The sequence below is a fragment of the Triturus cristatus genome, chromosome 6, assembly GCF_964204655.1.
Source record: "Triturus cristatus chromosome 6, aTriCri1.1, whole genome shotgun sequence".
Lineage (NCBI taxonomy): Eukaryota > Metazoa > Chordata > Amphibia > Caudata > Salamandridae > Triturus > Triturus cristatus.
In genome coordinates this window covers 713662675-713680584 of record NC_140589.1, presented here as the reverse complement: position 1 = coordinate 713680584, position 17910 = coordinate 713662675, and the positions used below count along the sequence as shown (strand labels likewise).

At 47.1% G+C, this 17910-nt stretch overlaps 1 protein-coding gene across 1 annotated transcript in view; it reads left to right on the top strand.

Moving 5' to 3' along the window:
* Positions 1-17910, top strand: part of FOXO3 (forkhead box O3) — a 251562-nt gene that overhangs the window by 229742 nt on the left and 3910 nt on the right. The window lies entirely within an intron of this gene.

The window sequence follows — 17910 nt, the reverse complement described above, 5'->3', positions numbered from 1 at the left end:
TGGCCTATTACTGCCAAAGACAAGACAGAGGTCTCAAAGCATTTGTCCCAAAAGGGAAACTAACAGCCTATATAATATATGTGCATTCTTCCTTCACAGGGCTGGTCGGGGCAGCAACTTTGCATTGGCTCAAGAGCGAGGCAGAACTTTGGATGTAGCGGTGGTTGCTTGAAAGATATGAGCACGAGTCCCTACGAAGGTGCGAAGATAAGAATCGCAGTAGACAGATCAGTAGGCAGCCATTCCAGGTTGAGACTCATCTTCCCTGCACCTCTCGGGTACAGGGAAGAAGAGAGGCACCCTGATGAGCAACAAAATTCTACACGTGATATGAGTGGCAAAAATCTACTCTGCACGAGGGGGCGTGAGAATGCCCTTATTTCTTTGGTTGTGGACGAAACCCACTTTCAGCAGATTTAGAGCTGTGTAACATTTCGTGTCATGATGACAATAGCACCCAACAGCACTACATTCTGGGTCAAACCTTTGTCATTGGACACTACTTCCTATTCTCAGGGCTGGACAGGAAGTGAGGGGAGGAGCAGCACATTTTAATGTTGTACATCCTAAGGACAGCATGGATGCATGCTGTGCAGGTGCAACATCTAGAGGTAAGGCTTTATTCCAAAAGCCTCCCAGACCCCAATCCTAACTCCATTTCCTGTGCGTCAGAATCGAGATTCCAAGTAGTGTGGTAACTAACTGTGGTGTCTGCCCACAATTTTCATCAGGTACACTCTGTCCTGAATCGTACAAGAAAACTGGTAAATTCAGAGTTTGGGCACCTCTGCACAGGGGAAAAGATACGGTATTTGAGGCTTGTTCCCTTTTCCGAGGTTCGGAACTTGGATTGTAGTCGTGCTAGCACACCAAGTAATTACTACGCTCAGCGGTATCTGCATTTACCTGCTGCACAGGTACCACCCGCGATTGAGCAGCACACTCATAATGATGTCTACACACTTTGGTGGCATAATTAGTAATAAAAACGGTGGGTCGAATGGATTTTTGTGAATACACTGGTAATTTACAATTTAGTTTTTACCTGTCCCTCTGTCCTCAGTGAGATGTGTTTGTAGACTCAAGCATAAATGTAAGGGTCCATTTTTTGTGCCGGTGTAAACTTCTCTGTGGAGAGCCTCTATTTCGCAGTCTGTTCGAGAGGTTCGCGATGTAGCAGGCCTTGCGCTTTCTTTAGTTTTCCAGAGCGACTGCCACCGGGTGTTCCCTGAAGGCCTACCTTCGTGTTTTGTCGTGTGATTCTGCTGAGATAATGAGGCAGAGACTAACCTTCTCAGCAGATTACTGCATGCCTTACTCTTGCCAGGTGACATGATGCTATAGTATTTTTAGAACAAAGTGCCCTATAAGTATCCCGGATGCCTGCTTCTTTTACTTTCCAAAAACGTCACGCCAAAAAATGAGCATGTGCGAGGCACTGTGTAAGACAGGGTTGTAACGTTTTTTGTAATGTCCACTGTCAACAAGAACACAAATGCTGATTGTGTATTTCTGTATATTAACAATTCAGTCCTCTTTTAAGATCACAGCTGTCAAGTTTTCAGATTGCTCATGTGTGACATTTTCATGGTTTTAGTGTACTTATGAGTGACATTCTACTGCCACATGTGTGACACTTTGAGTGACACTTTCTCACGAGTAAAACCAAGTATTGAAGTCACTGTAAAGTGACTAATATAAATGATGACGCCTTTTTGAGCAATGCAATACTTTACACAGGCCTGGACACTGCTGCAAAACCAATGAAATGCAAGGACACAGGGAAGGGTAAGAGGTGCCAGTTAAGAGACCTGAGTTTCAAACTCAATACAAAAACCTGTTCCTATCAAATCTGGTTGGTCAAGTTAAAAGAATAGGAATGTTAATAGACCATTGTTAATCATTTATTTACCAGTCCTCCTCAAACAATGCAAAAGACTCACAGACTCTCTTACAGTCGGTAAATGCTTTTTCTGGAAAATAAAATGCTGTAGTGGGACGAGCAAAAGAAATCGCCCACCAAGTGATGGACTGACCTGTGCTAACTTAAGAAAGAGATTAGTCTAGCCCCGGACAGCCTCTACGTGCTGCTATCTTTGGTTTAGCTCTTCTTTGGAAGTCAGGTATTCAAAGTGTGGTGTTATTGCGTCAGGGACTCGGGGCTGGCCTCAGACCGTTTCAGGATGCACTGCTGCAACAGCACTCACTGCTCTCGACTCAGTATTTCTCCTTCTCAGCTCTCTAGTAGCATTCATTGCAAGTTTTCAGAGGCAAGTCTCCTAGTGTTTTTTAACTTCACAGCAGCCGGGACCCTGGGGTTGGATGCAGCCAGAAATGTGAGCAAATTACAAGTTCATTCTTTCCTCATTCCTGGCTGATCCTGGGGATTGCCTGGACCACAGCACTGCAGGCTGTGAGGAAACCGTCATCCTGCCAGCACGACCCTCTCCATAGTAGAGAGCACTGCGAGGGATCGTGCATGACCAGGTGCCATAGAGACTGGTCTGTGGTGCTGAGTGATGATGGAAGTGGCATGTAAAAGACAAAGCTGCTGCCTGCCTATGTCTCCACCGGTCACTAGTGGGTAGGGCCTTTGATGGAAATACAGGACTCACGTTCTAAAAAAAGAAGTGGGGGGGGACTCGCCAAGTTAGGCAGAATGAGTGTGCCACAAATCAATTAGCAGCTAGGAGAAACGTGGCAGTAAATCTGTTCTGCTTAATTGGATATTCTAGTTAAAAATTGGCTCCCAGGTGTGCCAGGACCTGAGGGCATTTGCAAAGTGAAGGGGGGGTGCAATCCCCCCCCCCTCCTAGGGCTTATTAATACCCCAGGGACCACCACCTCCCCGTGGCTTATTTCTTTCAAAACAGGGGACCTCTCGGACCACCCCGGCCTTAGCTGTTTTCTGTGGCTTGGCGGGAGCTGTACCGCTCCTGCCAAGCCACAGCAACCACTTCGTTTCCAGCAAGCAAGAGCATTGAATGCTCTTGCTTGCTGGAAGCGGAGCAGTATTGCTTATTGACACTGGGAGCTTCCTTTCCAGCAGCTTCCTATGTTCTAAAAGCAATATCGGCTCACTCAGGAGGCGGGGAGCCAGCAGGTACTGAGGGGTCCTTAAGGCTCCCCGCGGGCCCCAATAGATGTGAGTGGAGGCCGGGGGCTGAAATCTGCCTACCCTCCCCCACTGCAGCCATGATCATTATTAGCAGCATAGCAACCTTCCTGCTGACACGCAAAGGCGCCACTAACACTGAAGACAGGGCGAATGCAACACAATATCTGCTGTAGACTCGCCAATGTATACAATACACTTGGGCTCCACACGCAGTGCTTGACTTTGATTTCTCAGGCACTATATGGCTTTCTCCTGCAGTACCAGCTTTGTCTATTCCAAAGCATAAAAACATGTCTGATGCCTGCTCACTGGCAGCATGGGGTGCTGGGGAATGAGGGATAAACATTGCTCCACCAGGTGCCTGAATACAACCCCATGGTAAAGAAAAAGATTGATACCCATACTTACCTCTGGGGTTCTGTCTTTGGGGGAGAAAAGCATGAGGCGTTAGCAGCCCTGCCACACATAAAAAAGAAAACAGACAGTCACATGAACGAGAGCGAGGGAGAGCAATGCAGGTTAGTGAGGTGGAATAGAAGCACATGTGTGACAGAGGTAAATATGTCCAGCAAGACAGCAATGAGGGGAGCAGCAGTGCATAGAAGCACAGTCCAAAAGAGCGACACGTCATGGGGTGTGGGTGGCATTGGGGAACGAAGCATAGAAGAGAGATAGCTGGAAGCATGCGCTCTGATGGTATGCTTCATGAACAAGCTATGGAAGTTGAATGCAACACTGGAACGAAAACAACAAGAGTACCGAAATAGAAGAGAAGGGGCAGGATAGAGGGTGTGACGTAACAGCCAGAATGTGCCAACATTGGAGTTGGGGAGTCGGATTTGAGTCACAACATCGGCTCAACTATCCTGTACAAGCATGCTTGAAATTGTGCCAACACAAAAAGATTAAACAAAAGACATCAGACAAACAAACAAAAACTTGCAGATGACAAACACTCCTCAAATGCTTGCAGGCAGGAAGAGATTAGGTAAACGTAAACCAAAAACATGGTGCAGACGGAATCGAATAAAAGAAGATCTAGCGGATGAAAAGTAGTACTTGGACCTCAGGACATTGATGACAGAAACACACAAGGAACAACAGGAAACAGCATGCTACAACCAATACAAATGGAGGAAAATTAAGCGACAAGCCCACAAACCAATGAAAAGTGAGGGCAGGATGTAAGCCCCTTTAAGATTTATATTAAGTGCAATAGATTTCACAAGCACAGCACAAGAGATGTGCCGGCGAAAACTAAATATTATGGTGAATTTGAGTTTGGCTGATGAAAAAGCCTTTGAATCCATCAGATGTTGGCTTCATTACCTCAACACCCTCTAGACTCTAGAACAGGTTATGACCAGGTACAACTTTCTTTGTTTTTGTGTTACTGTTAAAGAGAGTAATGTTTAATTGTTTTTGGCTCCTCTTTCAAAAATGGCTTATCTTTTTCAAAGTACCTACATTCTCTTATTTTCTTATTTGTCTGGCACCTATAATGTTATTCTGCATTGTCAATATGTTGTAATGTGGTTACATACCCAGTTTTTGGTTATGATCCATACCATAAGAAAATATGAAGTACTAAATAAAGAAAGTTTAACACAGAATATTACTGAAGGATAATCGATAGGTACCTGCTGATAACAGTTGTGATCAAGTGTCAAAAAAAGGTTTCTTGCAGGTTCATGAGTGTCACAGGTATTGACACAAAAATGCTTTTCCTGTGTGAAGTGTGAGATAACCATAGCGTCAGTGTTACTATCACCATTAGCTCCGCCACAGAGCATGGTGTGTGTGTGTGTGTGTGTGTGTGTGTTTAGAGGCAAACATACTTAGTTTGCATTGAAAGCTCTTTTTGTTACTGTAGGTATTTAGTTCAGGATTTGGTACTTTGATTAAAGTAGCATAAATCTGACCATTCGTATGTAATGGAGAAAAAACATAATGTAGACTTACAGGATTATGTATTAAAAAATGTATAGTTTTGCAAACAGTTGTACCGCCTCCATCTTTCTGTGACAACAAACTGCATCTTAAGATTAATTAAACATGGAACTGCAAATGAATAGTAGCAGGGCTGCAATGTGTGCATCTTCAGCTGGAATTTCATCCCGTGAAGGTAGAGAGCCATGGCGCCCAACTGGGTACTGAAAACATGCATTCTATTTCCATTTAGTTGATTCACTGTTGGATTTTTGAATCCTAGGAGGCCAATTCAGGCAACATCAATGCCATTTCACTTGTTCGAAGTTAAGCTTTTATTGAAAGGTGGATGATATGCTCAAGAGGGAATGAATCTTTTGACACTTATAGTTTTTAGGTCTGTGTTAACGAAGACCTTTGAGCAAAATATCTGTCAGCCCCTGTCATCCATTGGTCGTTTTCATTCACATTTTCCTTTCGCCTAGTACACCGTACCTCATGGGGCAGTGGGTTAGCCCATTTCAACCATTGGCTAACTGCTGTGAGTGAGAACATTCTGCCCTTTCACTAGGCGCACATCCGCACATGAAGTATTTCCCTTCAATGCCATGGATTACTTTTGCAATGTGTGACTTTTGAGATTAATTATTTGTCCCTCTTCACAATTTTGTTTATATTGGAGGAGACGGCTCCCTTCAACAGTAAAGGTTTCCAAAAGCCATGCCAAAGAAAAACAAACATTGACAAATCCAAAAGGAAGGCCAGTGGCCAATGCTATTCCTATTGACTTTGTGAATGCTTGTTAATTGATGTAGCAAAATAAATTGCAAAAACTTTTTAAAAAACTAATTTACAGTTAAAGACGTACTCTGCTATAATCATGCACATTTGTGTTTCTGGAGTATTTTGTCTGACCCCAGTATTGCAAAAACTGTGTTTGAGTATTTACAATTACAGAAAAAATATGAGGGATCAAAAATGTGATCGTTGGTCATTTTGATTTGTAATTTGAAAGTTTGTATACAGTTTTAACCCGGGTATTTGCACGCTTGCACTTATCATCCCATGGTAGGTCGGACATATACCATCTACTGTATTTCATCTCGTTTAGTTTATTCTTACATACCTTCTTCATGTAAGTTGAAATAGTACAGCATGTTTTTTCAACACTGTCCTAACTTGAGGAAAGACTTAGAATGTACCTTGTTAAAGTTGATTGTAACATGCAATCTCTTTGCGTAGTTAAGACGATGCAGGTGCGATCTGTTCCAGTTCTTTTCTGCTAGTTTTTAGAGGATTTCTAGTTTAACCTTTTTTTTAATTAAACATCATATTTTGCTTTAAAAAGGAGATTTCAATTAAACCAATTTGTTAAAACAACTTTTAATTGAACTCAACCTAATTCCCCCCGCTTTGCATTTATTAAAATGTTACTTCACCCAACACTTGCCCCTAATCATAACCACAAATTTAACCCTGCCCTCAATCCAACACAAACCTATCCGAAATTTTGAGTTACCTTGATCTTAACCTATCCCTAGCTAAAAACTCAACTCAGTCTTGCTGTGTCATTTGAGCTGACTGTGACCCAAACCCTAATTTCGATCCTAATCCCGACCCTAATGGTTACCCTAAACCTAGATACACACCTACTTTGGTGCTAATTTTGATTTTATGCTTTGCATTCTAAAGTTTTCCTTAAAACTAACCTTTATCATAATCTTTGCATTTCTTTAATAAATTCGATGATTTGTACTTCACTGGTTCGTTTTGTCAGAGAGTTTGTTTTTCCATTTGATGTTTTCATCTAAATGGTTTTCTTTGAAATGTGCTGCAATTAGATGACAGGATATCTGCAAATAATATAGATGGTGAGCTGTAGTTCTGGTGTAACTTTAGGAACCCTCTTCAGTGCATCACTTTTCCATTAACAACACATTTCTGACGTATCTTAATTAAGTCCATTGGGACCTTGAACATGTGGACGGAAAATCCTATATCGCTAATCAGTTCAGTACAGGTTACATGATGGAAGTGACTTTGAGACCGGGCATGAGGGATTGCCAGTTGATTATGTCATTTGTTTACTTACATCTTGTTAGTGCTGTAATGCAAACTTTGTCTTTGAAAATTCTCCCTGGCAATAAAATTGTAGGATGGACGTACTAAAAAGTGCATGACTGTGTGGACCTGTCCGAATCTTGAAGACCTTGGACTCGAATGTGTGCATTAAAGGTGTGCAGTATAATCCTTGCAAACTGTAGACCTCTGTATATAAATGGGGAATATCTAGGTCAGCGGTCTCCAACCTTTTGTGCAACAAGAGCTACTTAAATTCAGTGAAAATCATTGTGAGCTACTAATATTATTAGGGTTGTAATAGTGACCACATCATACAAGTTTAAATCGTGGTCACCATATGCAAGATTATCAGTGATCACCTCAATGCATCATCCAGGGTTGCCAGCAGTAAGGTAATGCCCCTGACATGAAGGTAGTAGGTTTTATTACTAAGTCTCCACATATGATTTAAAACTCAAATATCAGCTCTACATGTTCGAGGCATGTGGGCTGCTGAATTCATATCTGTGCATAGATCGCCGCCTAGTGTTGGGTCCGGATGTTTGCACGTTGTTGTCCTGGAAGAGTCTTCGAAGTATCCTTGGATAGGTGACTCCTCCCCTGGACTACAGTGCGCATGGGCATCCTCTCCATCCTCAGATTGTTTTTTTCCGCCATTGGGTTCGGATGTGCTATCTTAGCTCAAGTTAGGAAAATATTTTGTCGAGGCCAAAAGGCCTTTAGTTCGCGTCGGTACTGTTTATCGATCGGTTTTCGATACAACCTTGTTAGTTTACTAACTTTCAGCACCGACTTTTCTCGCATTTACCTGTTCATCGACTACTTCGACGATGGAATCGAGGACGCCATTCAAGAGGTGTCTGGTATGCAATGCGAAGTACCCACACATCGACGTCCATCCGGTGTGCAACAAATGCCTTTCGCCGGACCACGACGAATCGACATGCATGGCCTGTGCCCGGTTCCGTTCAAAAAAGACTCTACGGAATCGACGAGCGGCGAGACTCGAGGCGCAGCACGCGGCACCGGCCCCAGCAGACATCTTCAACGAGGCCGAAGACGTCGAAGAATTGGAAGTCTTACCCTCCAGTCCCGTTTCCGAACACGGATCCGGATCGGACGAAGTCGACGAATCACTCTTCCACAGAGGTGAAGACGACACCGAGGTAGGAGACGACGAGGAGGCCTTAGGGGCCGAAGAGAGTAGCTCCAATGATGAACAAGGCCTACCTGTTCACACCGAAGAAGGCCCAGTTCCACGGCCTATGGCTCCGGTCGAGGGATCGCCTTCGGGCCTTACCCGAGACCCATCCCGCAGTTCTTCGGCCCCGCCCTCGGGCCCGGCCTTGGACACCCAGCGGCAGCCATTACCGCTTAAACCAGCTGGTTTCCCTTCCATAAAACCGAAACCGAAAGCTGCTCCGGTTCCAACGAAACCGAAACCGAAAGTGGCGCTGGTCGGATCGAGGCCTTCGACGCCAGCGCGACGCGTCGACACCGACCGCACCAAGAGAGACTTCGGTGCCGAACTTGAAGCGGGCGACGTCGGAGTCGATAAACGGACAAAGGCCTTCGGCGCCGACAAACCTACTCGGCTCCCGGCACCGACGCCACTGACACCGAGGGCTGCGCCGCCTGCTGCGCCTCGCATCGCTCCCTCGACGACACCAAAGCCTCACGCATCGAAGACGTCGACGGTCATCTCCGCCCCTCGACTCGATGAAACACCGGCGCCGAAAAAGTCCACGGCCGCCTCTACGAACCTGGTCGGTGCCAAAGCCTCAAAGGCGCTCCAAGGACGACCTGGTGCGCCACAAAGCAGCAAACCCAAGGCTGCCCTCCAGGACCCGTCGGGTTCCGGTCCGATCGAAGCTCCGGCAGCCTCTTCGGTGCCAGCCAACATTACCTTTGGCTTGCCTCCGTCAACAATCCCGAAAATGTTCCAACTCAGGACACGGGTCACCCAGACTACGATTACACCTGCTGAGACGTCTCCGTCACGTGTCATCGACGCCAACATTGGCAGGATGATTCTCCACGAGCGAAGGATAACTTCGGAACCACCGTTGGACCCTTTCAGGATCCCACTAAAAAGGAAGCTGCCTGTAGAATCAGAACCTCTCCTTTATGAACCTTTCCACTCATCCTACCAGGATCCACAACTATTCTCCCCCACACGTTCCGACACGGATGCGTTGGAGGATTACATGGATGACCAAGTCCCCTACCATGGAGACACAGACCCTGATGACCAGCAGGACCCTGATCACACTTGGGGCGACCCGGTAGACCCAGGTGCACCTCTCGATACACAGGACCCACAACTCTATGGGGCAAAAACATCTCCCACAGAGGATACTGCAGCCTTCAACGCTCTTATTGAACGTGCTGCCAATAACCATGGGGTGCAGCTTCACTCTGACACCGTCGAAGATGACTTTCTTATGGACACTTTCGCATCCTCAGAACGGCATGTAAAGACTCTGCCCATGTTGAAAGGAGTCCTCAAACCAGCCAAGGACATTTTCAAGGAACCCACCAGGGCACGAGTGATAAACCCCAGGATTGATAAGAAATACCGATCAGCACCTGGGGACCCTACTTACATCAGAGGACAATTACCACTAGACTCCATTGTCGTAGCGAATGCTCGCAAGAGGGCACACTCGCAAATGACAGGTGACGCTCCTCCCCCGGACAAAGAGTCCAAGGTGTTAGAGACCTCTGGCAAGAGAGTTGCCGCCCAAGCAGCCAACATATGGCGCATAGCCAACACTCAAGCGCTCCTTGCTCGCTATGATAGAGCGCACTATGACACACTCGAGCAAATATTCCAACATCTCCCTGACCAGTTCAAGGAAGGCGCAGAAATGCTCATCAGAGAAGGACAGCTACTCACGAATGCTTCCATCAAGTGTGCACTAGATGCTGCAGACACGGCTGCCAGGGCCATAAACACAAGCGTCATGCTGCGACGACATGCCTGGTTACGAATCTCAGGATTCAAGCCTGAGGTACAAAACAATATACTCAACCAGCCTGTCAACCCCGACTATCTATTCGGGCCAGAGGTTGACACCACCCTTGAAAAGATAAAAAAGGACACGGACACTGCAAAGTCCATGGGCGCTCTCCAAACTCAGTCCTTTCGGAGCGGCTCCTTTCGTCGCCCCGGAAACAAGGGAGCAGGTAGAGGACAGGGGTCACAACAAACATATAACAAAGGCAATACACAGACCACCTACGATAAAAACACCCGGGGTGGATATCGTGGCTCCAGTACAAAGGGCAGAGGACGCGGCTACGGCAACACCAGGTCCTCCCCCAAGAACAAGCAGTGACGCCCTCTCCCTTCCTCCCGACCACATAACACCTGTCGGGGGAAGGCTACAAAGGTTCCTGTCCACGTGGAACTCCATCACCACGGACAGGTGGGTCAAAGATATTGTAAAATACGGTTACTGTCTGGAGTTAACCTCCACTCCACCCACAATACCACCAAGAAACCGTCCTATGTCCTCAGAGCACTTAACGCTCTTACAGAAAGAGGTGCAAAGTATGCTTCTAAAAGGCGCTATAGAGGTCGTACCCATCCACGAGCAGGGTACGGGGGTGTACTCCCTCTACTTCCTAATTCCAAAAAAGGACGGGTCACTCAGACCTATATTAGACCTGAGACCCCTGAACCAGTACATTCTTTCAGAGCACTTTCACATGCTCACTCTACAGCAAGTCCTTCCGCTTCTCAAGCAGGGAGACTTCCTAGCCACACTGGACCTCAAGGATGCGTATTTCCACATACCCATCCACCCCTCACACAAAAAATACCTCAGGTTCACTGTTCAGGGGCAGCACTATCAATTCAAAGTCCTTCCCTTCGGCGTGACAACAGCGCCCAGGGTTTTCACGAAGTGCCTAGCTACAGTGGCAGCACATCTACGGAGGCAGCATATACACGTCTACCCCTACCTAGACGACTGGCTCGTTCAAGCGAAGTCAGCCCAGCAATGTGCCAGCCACATGTCCCGCACCATTCACCTCCTCCACAGTCTGGGATTCTCACTAAATTACCCAAAGTCCCATCTCCAGCCCGCACACGTACAACAGTACCTAGGTGCAACTATAGACACTCTGGCGGCCACAGCTCAGCCAAATTTAGTGAGGATCAACAGCATACAACTGCTGATCTCCAAGTTCAAACCCAATCACTCACTTCCAGCGCGAGTGTTTATGCAGTTGATAGGCATGATGGCCTCCTGCATCTTCATAGTCCCGCACGCGAGATTACATATGCGCCCGCTTCAGGAGTGCCTAGCACGTCAGTGGAATCAGGCTCAAGGACAGTTGAAAGACCTAGTGTTGGTGAGCGGTCGGGCATACAACTCTCTGCATTGGTGGAATCCACAAAACCTTTGCAAGGGCCGACCATTCCAAGAGCCTGTCCCACAGATAGTACTGACAGCGGACGCGTCTCTCCAGGGATGGGGAGCTCATGTACTCCACTACACAGTGCAGGGCCTATGGACGACACAACAAAAGAAGATGCACATCAACCTTCTGGAACTGATGGCAATCTTCCTGGCCATGAAGGCATTCAAAGTACATCTATGCAACAAGGTCGTGTTGATCCGGACAGACAACATGACCGCAATGTACTACATACAGAAGCAGGGAGGAACACACTCTCCACAGTTGTCTCATCTGGCTCAGAGCATGTGGAAGTGGGCCATTCAGAGGAACATGTTCCTCATGGCGGAACACCTCCCTGGCAAGGACAACCAGATGGCGGATCTGCTCAGCAGACACAGCCACCAGATGCACGAGTGGGAGCTACACCCATCGGTACTCCAACCGTACTTCCAGCAGTGGGGTCATCCAGAGATAGACCTATTCGCGACAAGCGAAAACGCAAAATGCCAAAGCTTCGCCGCCAGGTTTCCGCAGTCGCAGGGCAATGCGATATGGATGAACTGGTCCGGCAGATTTGCGTACGCTTTTCCCCCAGCGCCGTTGATACCGCTGGTGGCTCGCAAACTCAGACAACACTCCCTGACACTCGTCCTAGTTGCTCCAACGTGGGCACGCCAGCCGTGGTACACCACCTTCCTCGAACTTTCCGTGGTGCCGCATCAAAGGCTGCGGATCAAACCCGCGCATTTGACGCAGAACCATGGAGAGATTCAGCACCCAGATCCGCAACAGCTGAACCTGGCGATCTGGCTCCTGAAGTCCTAGAGTTTGGCTATCTCAACCTGCCACCTGACTGTATGGACATCATCAAGGAGGCCAGGAGACCCACTACAAGGGCTTGCTATGCAGCCAAATGGAAAAGGTTCGTCATTTATTGCGGTAATAATGACATTAACCCGCTGGACGCATCCATCCAAAACATCATCTGTTACCTCTAACACCTATACCGATGCAATCTGGCGTACACCTCTATACGTGTCCATTTGACCGCAATATCAGCCTATCTGCAAACCAGGCAGCACCTCTCACTATTCAGAGTGCCTGCCATCAAAGCATTCTTGGAGGGACTCAAACGAGTCATTCCACCAAGCCACCCACCGGCTCCAATGTGGAACCTCAACTTGGTCCTCACACGCCTGATGGGTCCACCCTTCGAACCTCTACACTCATGCGAGATTCAATTCCTTACCTGGAAAGTAGCCTTCCTGGTAGCGATCACTTCCTTAAGAAGAGTTAGTGAACTCCAGGCACTAACCGTTCAAGAGCCATTCATACAGGTTCACGCCAACAGGGTCGTACTACGTACCAACCCCAAATTCATGCCCAAAGTAATATCGCAGTTCCACATGAATCAAACTATTGAACTGCCCGTTTTCTTCCAAAACCCACAAACTGTCGCAGAAAGGGCACTACATACACTAGATGTACGGAGGGCCCTCATGTACTACATCGACAGGACTAAACCCTTCAGGAAGACAAAACAACTGTTCGTTGCCTTTGCCCCGCACCACAAATGTAACGTCATCTCCAAAGCAGGGATAGCCAGATGGATAGTTAAGTGTACTCAAATCTGTTATCAAAAGGCAAAACGCACATTAACTATTCCACCACGAGCCCACTCAACACGCAAGTTGGGGGCTTCCATGGCTTTTCTAGGAAATATTCCCCTGCATGATATATGCAGAGCAGCCACATGGTCCACTACACACACATTTACAAAACACTATTGTGTAGACGTGCAGTCAAAACAGCAGGCAGCTGTAGGACAGGCTGTTCTCAAAACACTTTTTCAGACCGCTGCAGCTGGCACTGGTAGCCGCCGCTAATAGAGGGCACTGCTATGTATTCTATGCACAGATATGAATTCAGCAGCCCACATGCCTCGAACTGAATATGCTACTTACCAATATGCATCTGTTCTTGGCATGTAGGGCTGCTGACATTCATATCGCCCTCCCTCCTCCCCGGCGCCTGTAGCAGCTGCAGCTCTCAGAATTACTGTATAGCATGGTCATCACTTTCTGTATCTACTCCATCACTGCCACAATGGCGAAAAACAATCTGAGGATGGAGAGGATGCCCATGCGCACTGTAGTCCAGGGGAGGAGTCACCTATCCAAGGATACTTCGAAGACTCTTCCAGGACAACAACGTGCAAACATCCGGACCCAACACTAGGCGGCGATCTATGCACAGATATGAATGTCAGCAGCCCTACATGCCAAGAACAGATGCATACTGGTAAGTAGCATATTCAATATTTTGGAAGCTCTGCAATTTTACTCCAAACATCAGCCTCCGAGTTAAGAAAAACATCATTTTTCATCTTGGATACGCACTTTTGGCATGCAATAAGCAAAAGGTCCTAATTTAGTAGGCTGAGCTACACACAATAGAGCTACTTATAGGTAGCTAGAGAGGTACCAGTAGCTTGTGAGCTACTCATTGGAGAAGCCTGGTCTCTGTAATCAGAACTGTGTGTCCCCAATGCGAGATGTGAAAATGTTGTTGGAAAATAAAAAAGTCCTCTCCATGGTAAAGATGTGTACCTCTGCCCTGATTACTGTACTGTTGTCTGGATCCCTAATGCTGACTTTGTCATAGGCAGCTACGGATCATGTGTATGCAACATAACATAGGCCTCTCTCACTGACTGCGGTGTTGAACCAGATGGGGCACCCAAAGTGCTACCCTCAGAGTGGTGGAAAGCTACCTTCTTCACCAGGAGTTAAGCAGCACAAGCATGGTGGTGGCAGCATAATGTGTAGTGATCAGTAGTAGTGAACAGGACCTTTTTACCCTATGTAACTGGAATGAGGCCTACAGGCTCACTCACCTTTTAAAACGTTACGCTGCGGTGCGATTAACTCACCCTTGATCTAAACCAAGTAGATGTGGAGTGCTGCGCAGCCCACAAGGAGTGACTGTGTTGGTTGTATGTGTGCCTGTGAAAGGTACAGTACAAGGATGGAGCAGTATTGTGGGATGCATGTGTGGTTAGTACATGTACTGGGTGCATGTATGCGTGAGAGGAAAGCTTCAGTACAGAACAGTGTGTGCAGACTGAGTGTATGTGCTGAATGCATGTGTACATGTATGGGTAAATGCATAGAGATATTAGTGCTGGACAGTCAGTGTGGTCTAAGCGTACACTGAGTAAATGTGCCTGCAAGGAAGCAACACACGGAGGACCCTGGGTTCCATTTTGGGAAGCCCAGGCCTGCCTGGTGTAGACATGAGGAAGAGAGGAATCCCCCAGACATATTTGTAGATTGTTACACTCCTGTGAGCTGGGAGGGCCATACACTGAAGGTAAGGGAAGAGACTTCCTTTGCACTTCACAAGGTTGCTCTTTGATCCAGCGATAGATCACAAGGAATGGGCCTGGAAACATCTGAGGAAGGGAGATGGTGAATCATAAAGAGTAGGCCTGGGAGCCTATGGTTAACACTTTGATGTACATATTACTGTGGTTGCCATCCAGATGTGAACTCCCATGAATTGTGTTGTGGATCAATCCGCTTCAGATTCATGCCTGCTATGACTGACCTCTTTAATGAGGAAATAAGAAAGAGAGAAGTGTCCACTTCAAAACAAGCAGAACACCAACATAACACTTCGAAGACTCAGACCCTAAATCACATTTAGTGTCTGAAAGAGGACTATAAGAAGGGGGGCTTGAGTCCCAAAAAATGTGTCCTCTGCCAAGCTGCCAGACTGGCTGTGTGACAAGGGGAAGCTCTGCAAAAGTTCTGCCTGTGGCCAGGACTGGGGGCATGGGCCTGCTAGTCTCCCTGTTGGGTGAGAGGACATCACCCAGGACACCAAGATCACCTGCCCTGGAGCACAATCACCTGCCTGCTTGCCAAGAACAATTTCCCTTGTGAGGGAGAGGAGAGCATTGTAGGGCGCGAGGTCTAGTGGGGAGCCCAGCATGAGGATTCACTGAGCAAAGTGTGAGGCTGTGCACTGATTGGGCCATTGCTCATGTGCAATATCGGTGCTGCATCCCACGTATGTCCGGAAAAGGCAGCATTGTTCTTGGGTGTATCGGAAGCACTTTGCAGAATTCATCAAGCCGTACTGCTGCAGTTTGGGCCAGATGCGCAAAACTTGTTACTGACGAAATCGGCACCCCGTATACCAGGAGGAGCCGCCATACTGAGGGCGATCTCTTAAAGTCTGCGCCTGGATAATGAATACCGAGGAGACTCTGTATGCCGAGCGTGGCTGCAGGTGCCACTTTGGCCTAAGGTTGGGATCATCGCTTGGGCCGAAAGAGAACTGCTATTACCAGCTGGTTGGGCCCGTACGCTGTGATCTGTACCTCACGAAGTCCCTGAGGTTCACAGAGATGCTGCCAAGGACGTCGCACCCTCATTGGATCTCCGTTCAGGAGCTGGAGGATCACATCGGCACCACCAAACCCCTCTGCTAGAGCACCACCAAACCCCTCTGCTAGAAGTAAGAGCAACTTACCTTTTGCATTCACTGAGCGGGAGCAACTCTGGTCACTGGAAACCAACCTACAGCCCTGCTTGACAGGAAGAGCCTGTGCTGCCGGGTGCTGCCGCATCCACCACTTGCGGCCCGACTTCACCATACAGGATCCGGACTTGGGAGTGCCAAGGAGATTGCACTCACTGCACTGTTGAACACTGCCATACCACTGGAGCTGGTAAGACTGAAACTCAGGCCATTAGGGCTTCAAGGGACTTGCAGCTAACTGTGGTGCGGCACCATAGACACTTGTGAGTAATTTCTAAAGAGTAAAAGCGAGAACTCTTGAGTGCAGCCTAATAGTTTGCATTCCCTGGACGTGGCCACAACTGAATGAGGATTAATACCAAACATGTTACACGGAGGAGGGTGAGAAAGGGATTTGCCTGCTCACTACTAGTGCCCCGACCTCAAGGGAGGATTGTGTTATTGCTTCTGAATGTTGTATGTAGAATTAGAATTAAAATATTACTTCCTTAGAAAAGCTAATTTTGGACTGGACGTTGACTTATGGTGCGCACTGTTTGCATTTTGAGTTATGAGTTGTCTTCACTAACTTGTATCTACATCCCTGCACTGAGGGAGCCTTGACTGCTCGACCATAGCCACCTTTGAGAGTATAGTGCAGAAGGGATAGTTGGCCCAGTTGCTCGGGAACCGCAGTATGATGGGTCCTGGCGCATCAGGAGTTAAAGGCCTCAACCACCACGGTTGGACCCAGTAGCCCCTGAGTGCCCAGTGGTCTTCTGAAAGGTTTCTGACAGTTGGCTGCTAGTAAGCTCTCTTAGACTGGTCCAGTTTTCTTTACGGTGTTTACTGGGTATTTGTTGAATTAATCCTACTGAACATTCATAAGTTGACAATATAGGTTGTGATACCAGCAGATGCCCGGCTGTAATTTGGAATAGAGCTTCGCCATTTTCAGACTATTATGAAAGTGCAGAGCCATGGGCCATGTGAACCCAGCTTGGTCCTGTGTGCACAAGCACTAGGTGCTCGGGTCTGCAATGGGAATGTCAAGTGTTTGCAATGAAAAGTGCAAGATATCGTTTTGTTCACATTGCTCATAAAAAAAAGAATTTGAGCGTCGCATAAAGGAGCACCAGGATGTAGTTTGGGGTCAACATTATGGTTTAGTCATCTTACATTTTGGCACCAACTTAGATAGGCTTTATCTTCGCTAAATCCAATGCTTATGCACTTTTCTGAGAGTATTAATAAGCCACCATGTAAATTGGTTTGTCATGGTTGTAGCCTAACTTTCAATACGCTAGCCAATCTACTTTGACAGGTTTCTGCTGACGTTGCGTGTTCATGCTGTTTCATGACATGCCTGTCTGCATCCTGATGCTACGGTACAACTTTGTACACAACTTGGAAAAGCGATGCTTGGCAATGGCCAGTGCCTTCATTTATTAAATAAAAGGGGGTCTGAAGTTTTTTAGGGTAGTGAATTTGGATGCCTAGCCCTAAATCCAGCTTTTGGTGGACCCTAAAAATGAGTTCTGGTGCCCATCACATGCAACCACTGGCACAATTAAAGACAATGGGTCCTGGGGAAGTGGTAGCTTTGGTCGAGTAGCCGAGGCTCCCTCTGGTGGGGGTGTAGATGCAGGTCAGTGAGCACAACTCATTACACAAAATCATGCTTAGATGGTCATTTCATTTGACCAGAAGAACAAAACTGCCTCAATAGGAACATTATGTATTTTGATATAAAAGGTTGTAAGGTCAAAGCAATTGCAGTGTAAACCAGTTGAAATTAAAGCGGTATTTTGTGCATGTTTCTGCTACTTTTTTTCGCTCGAGGT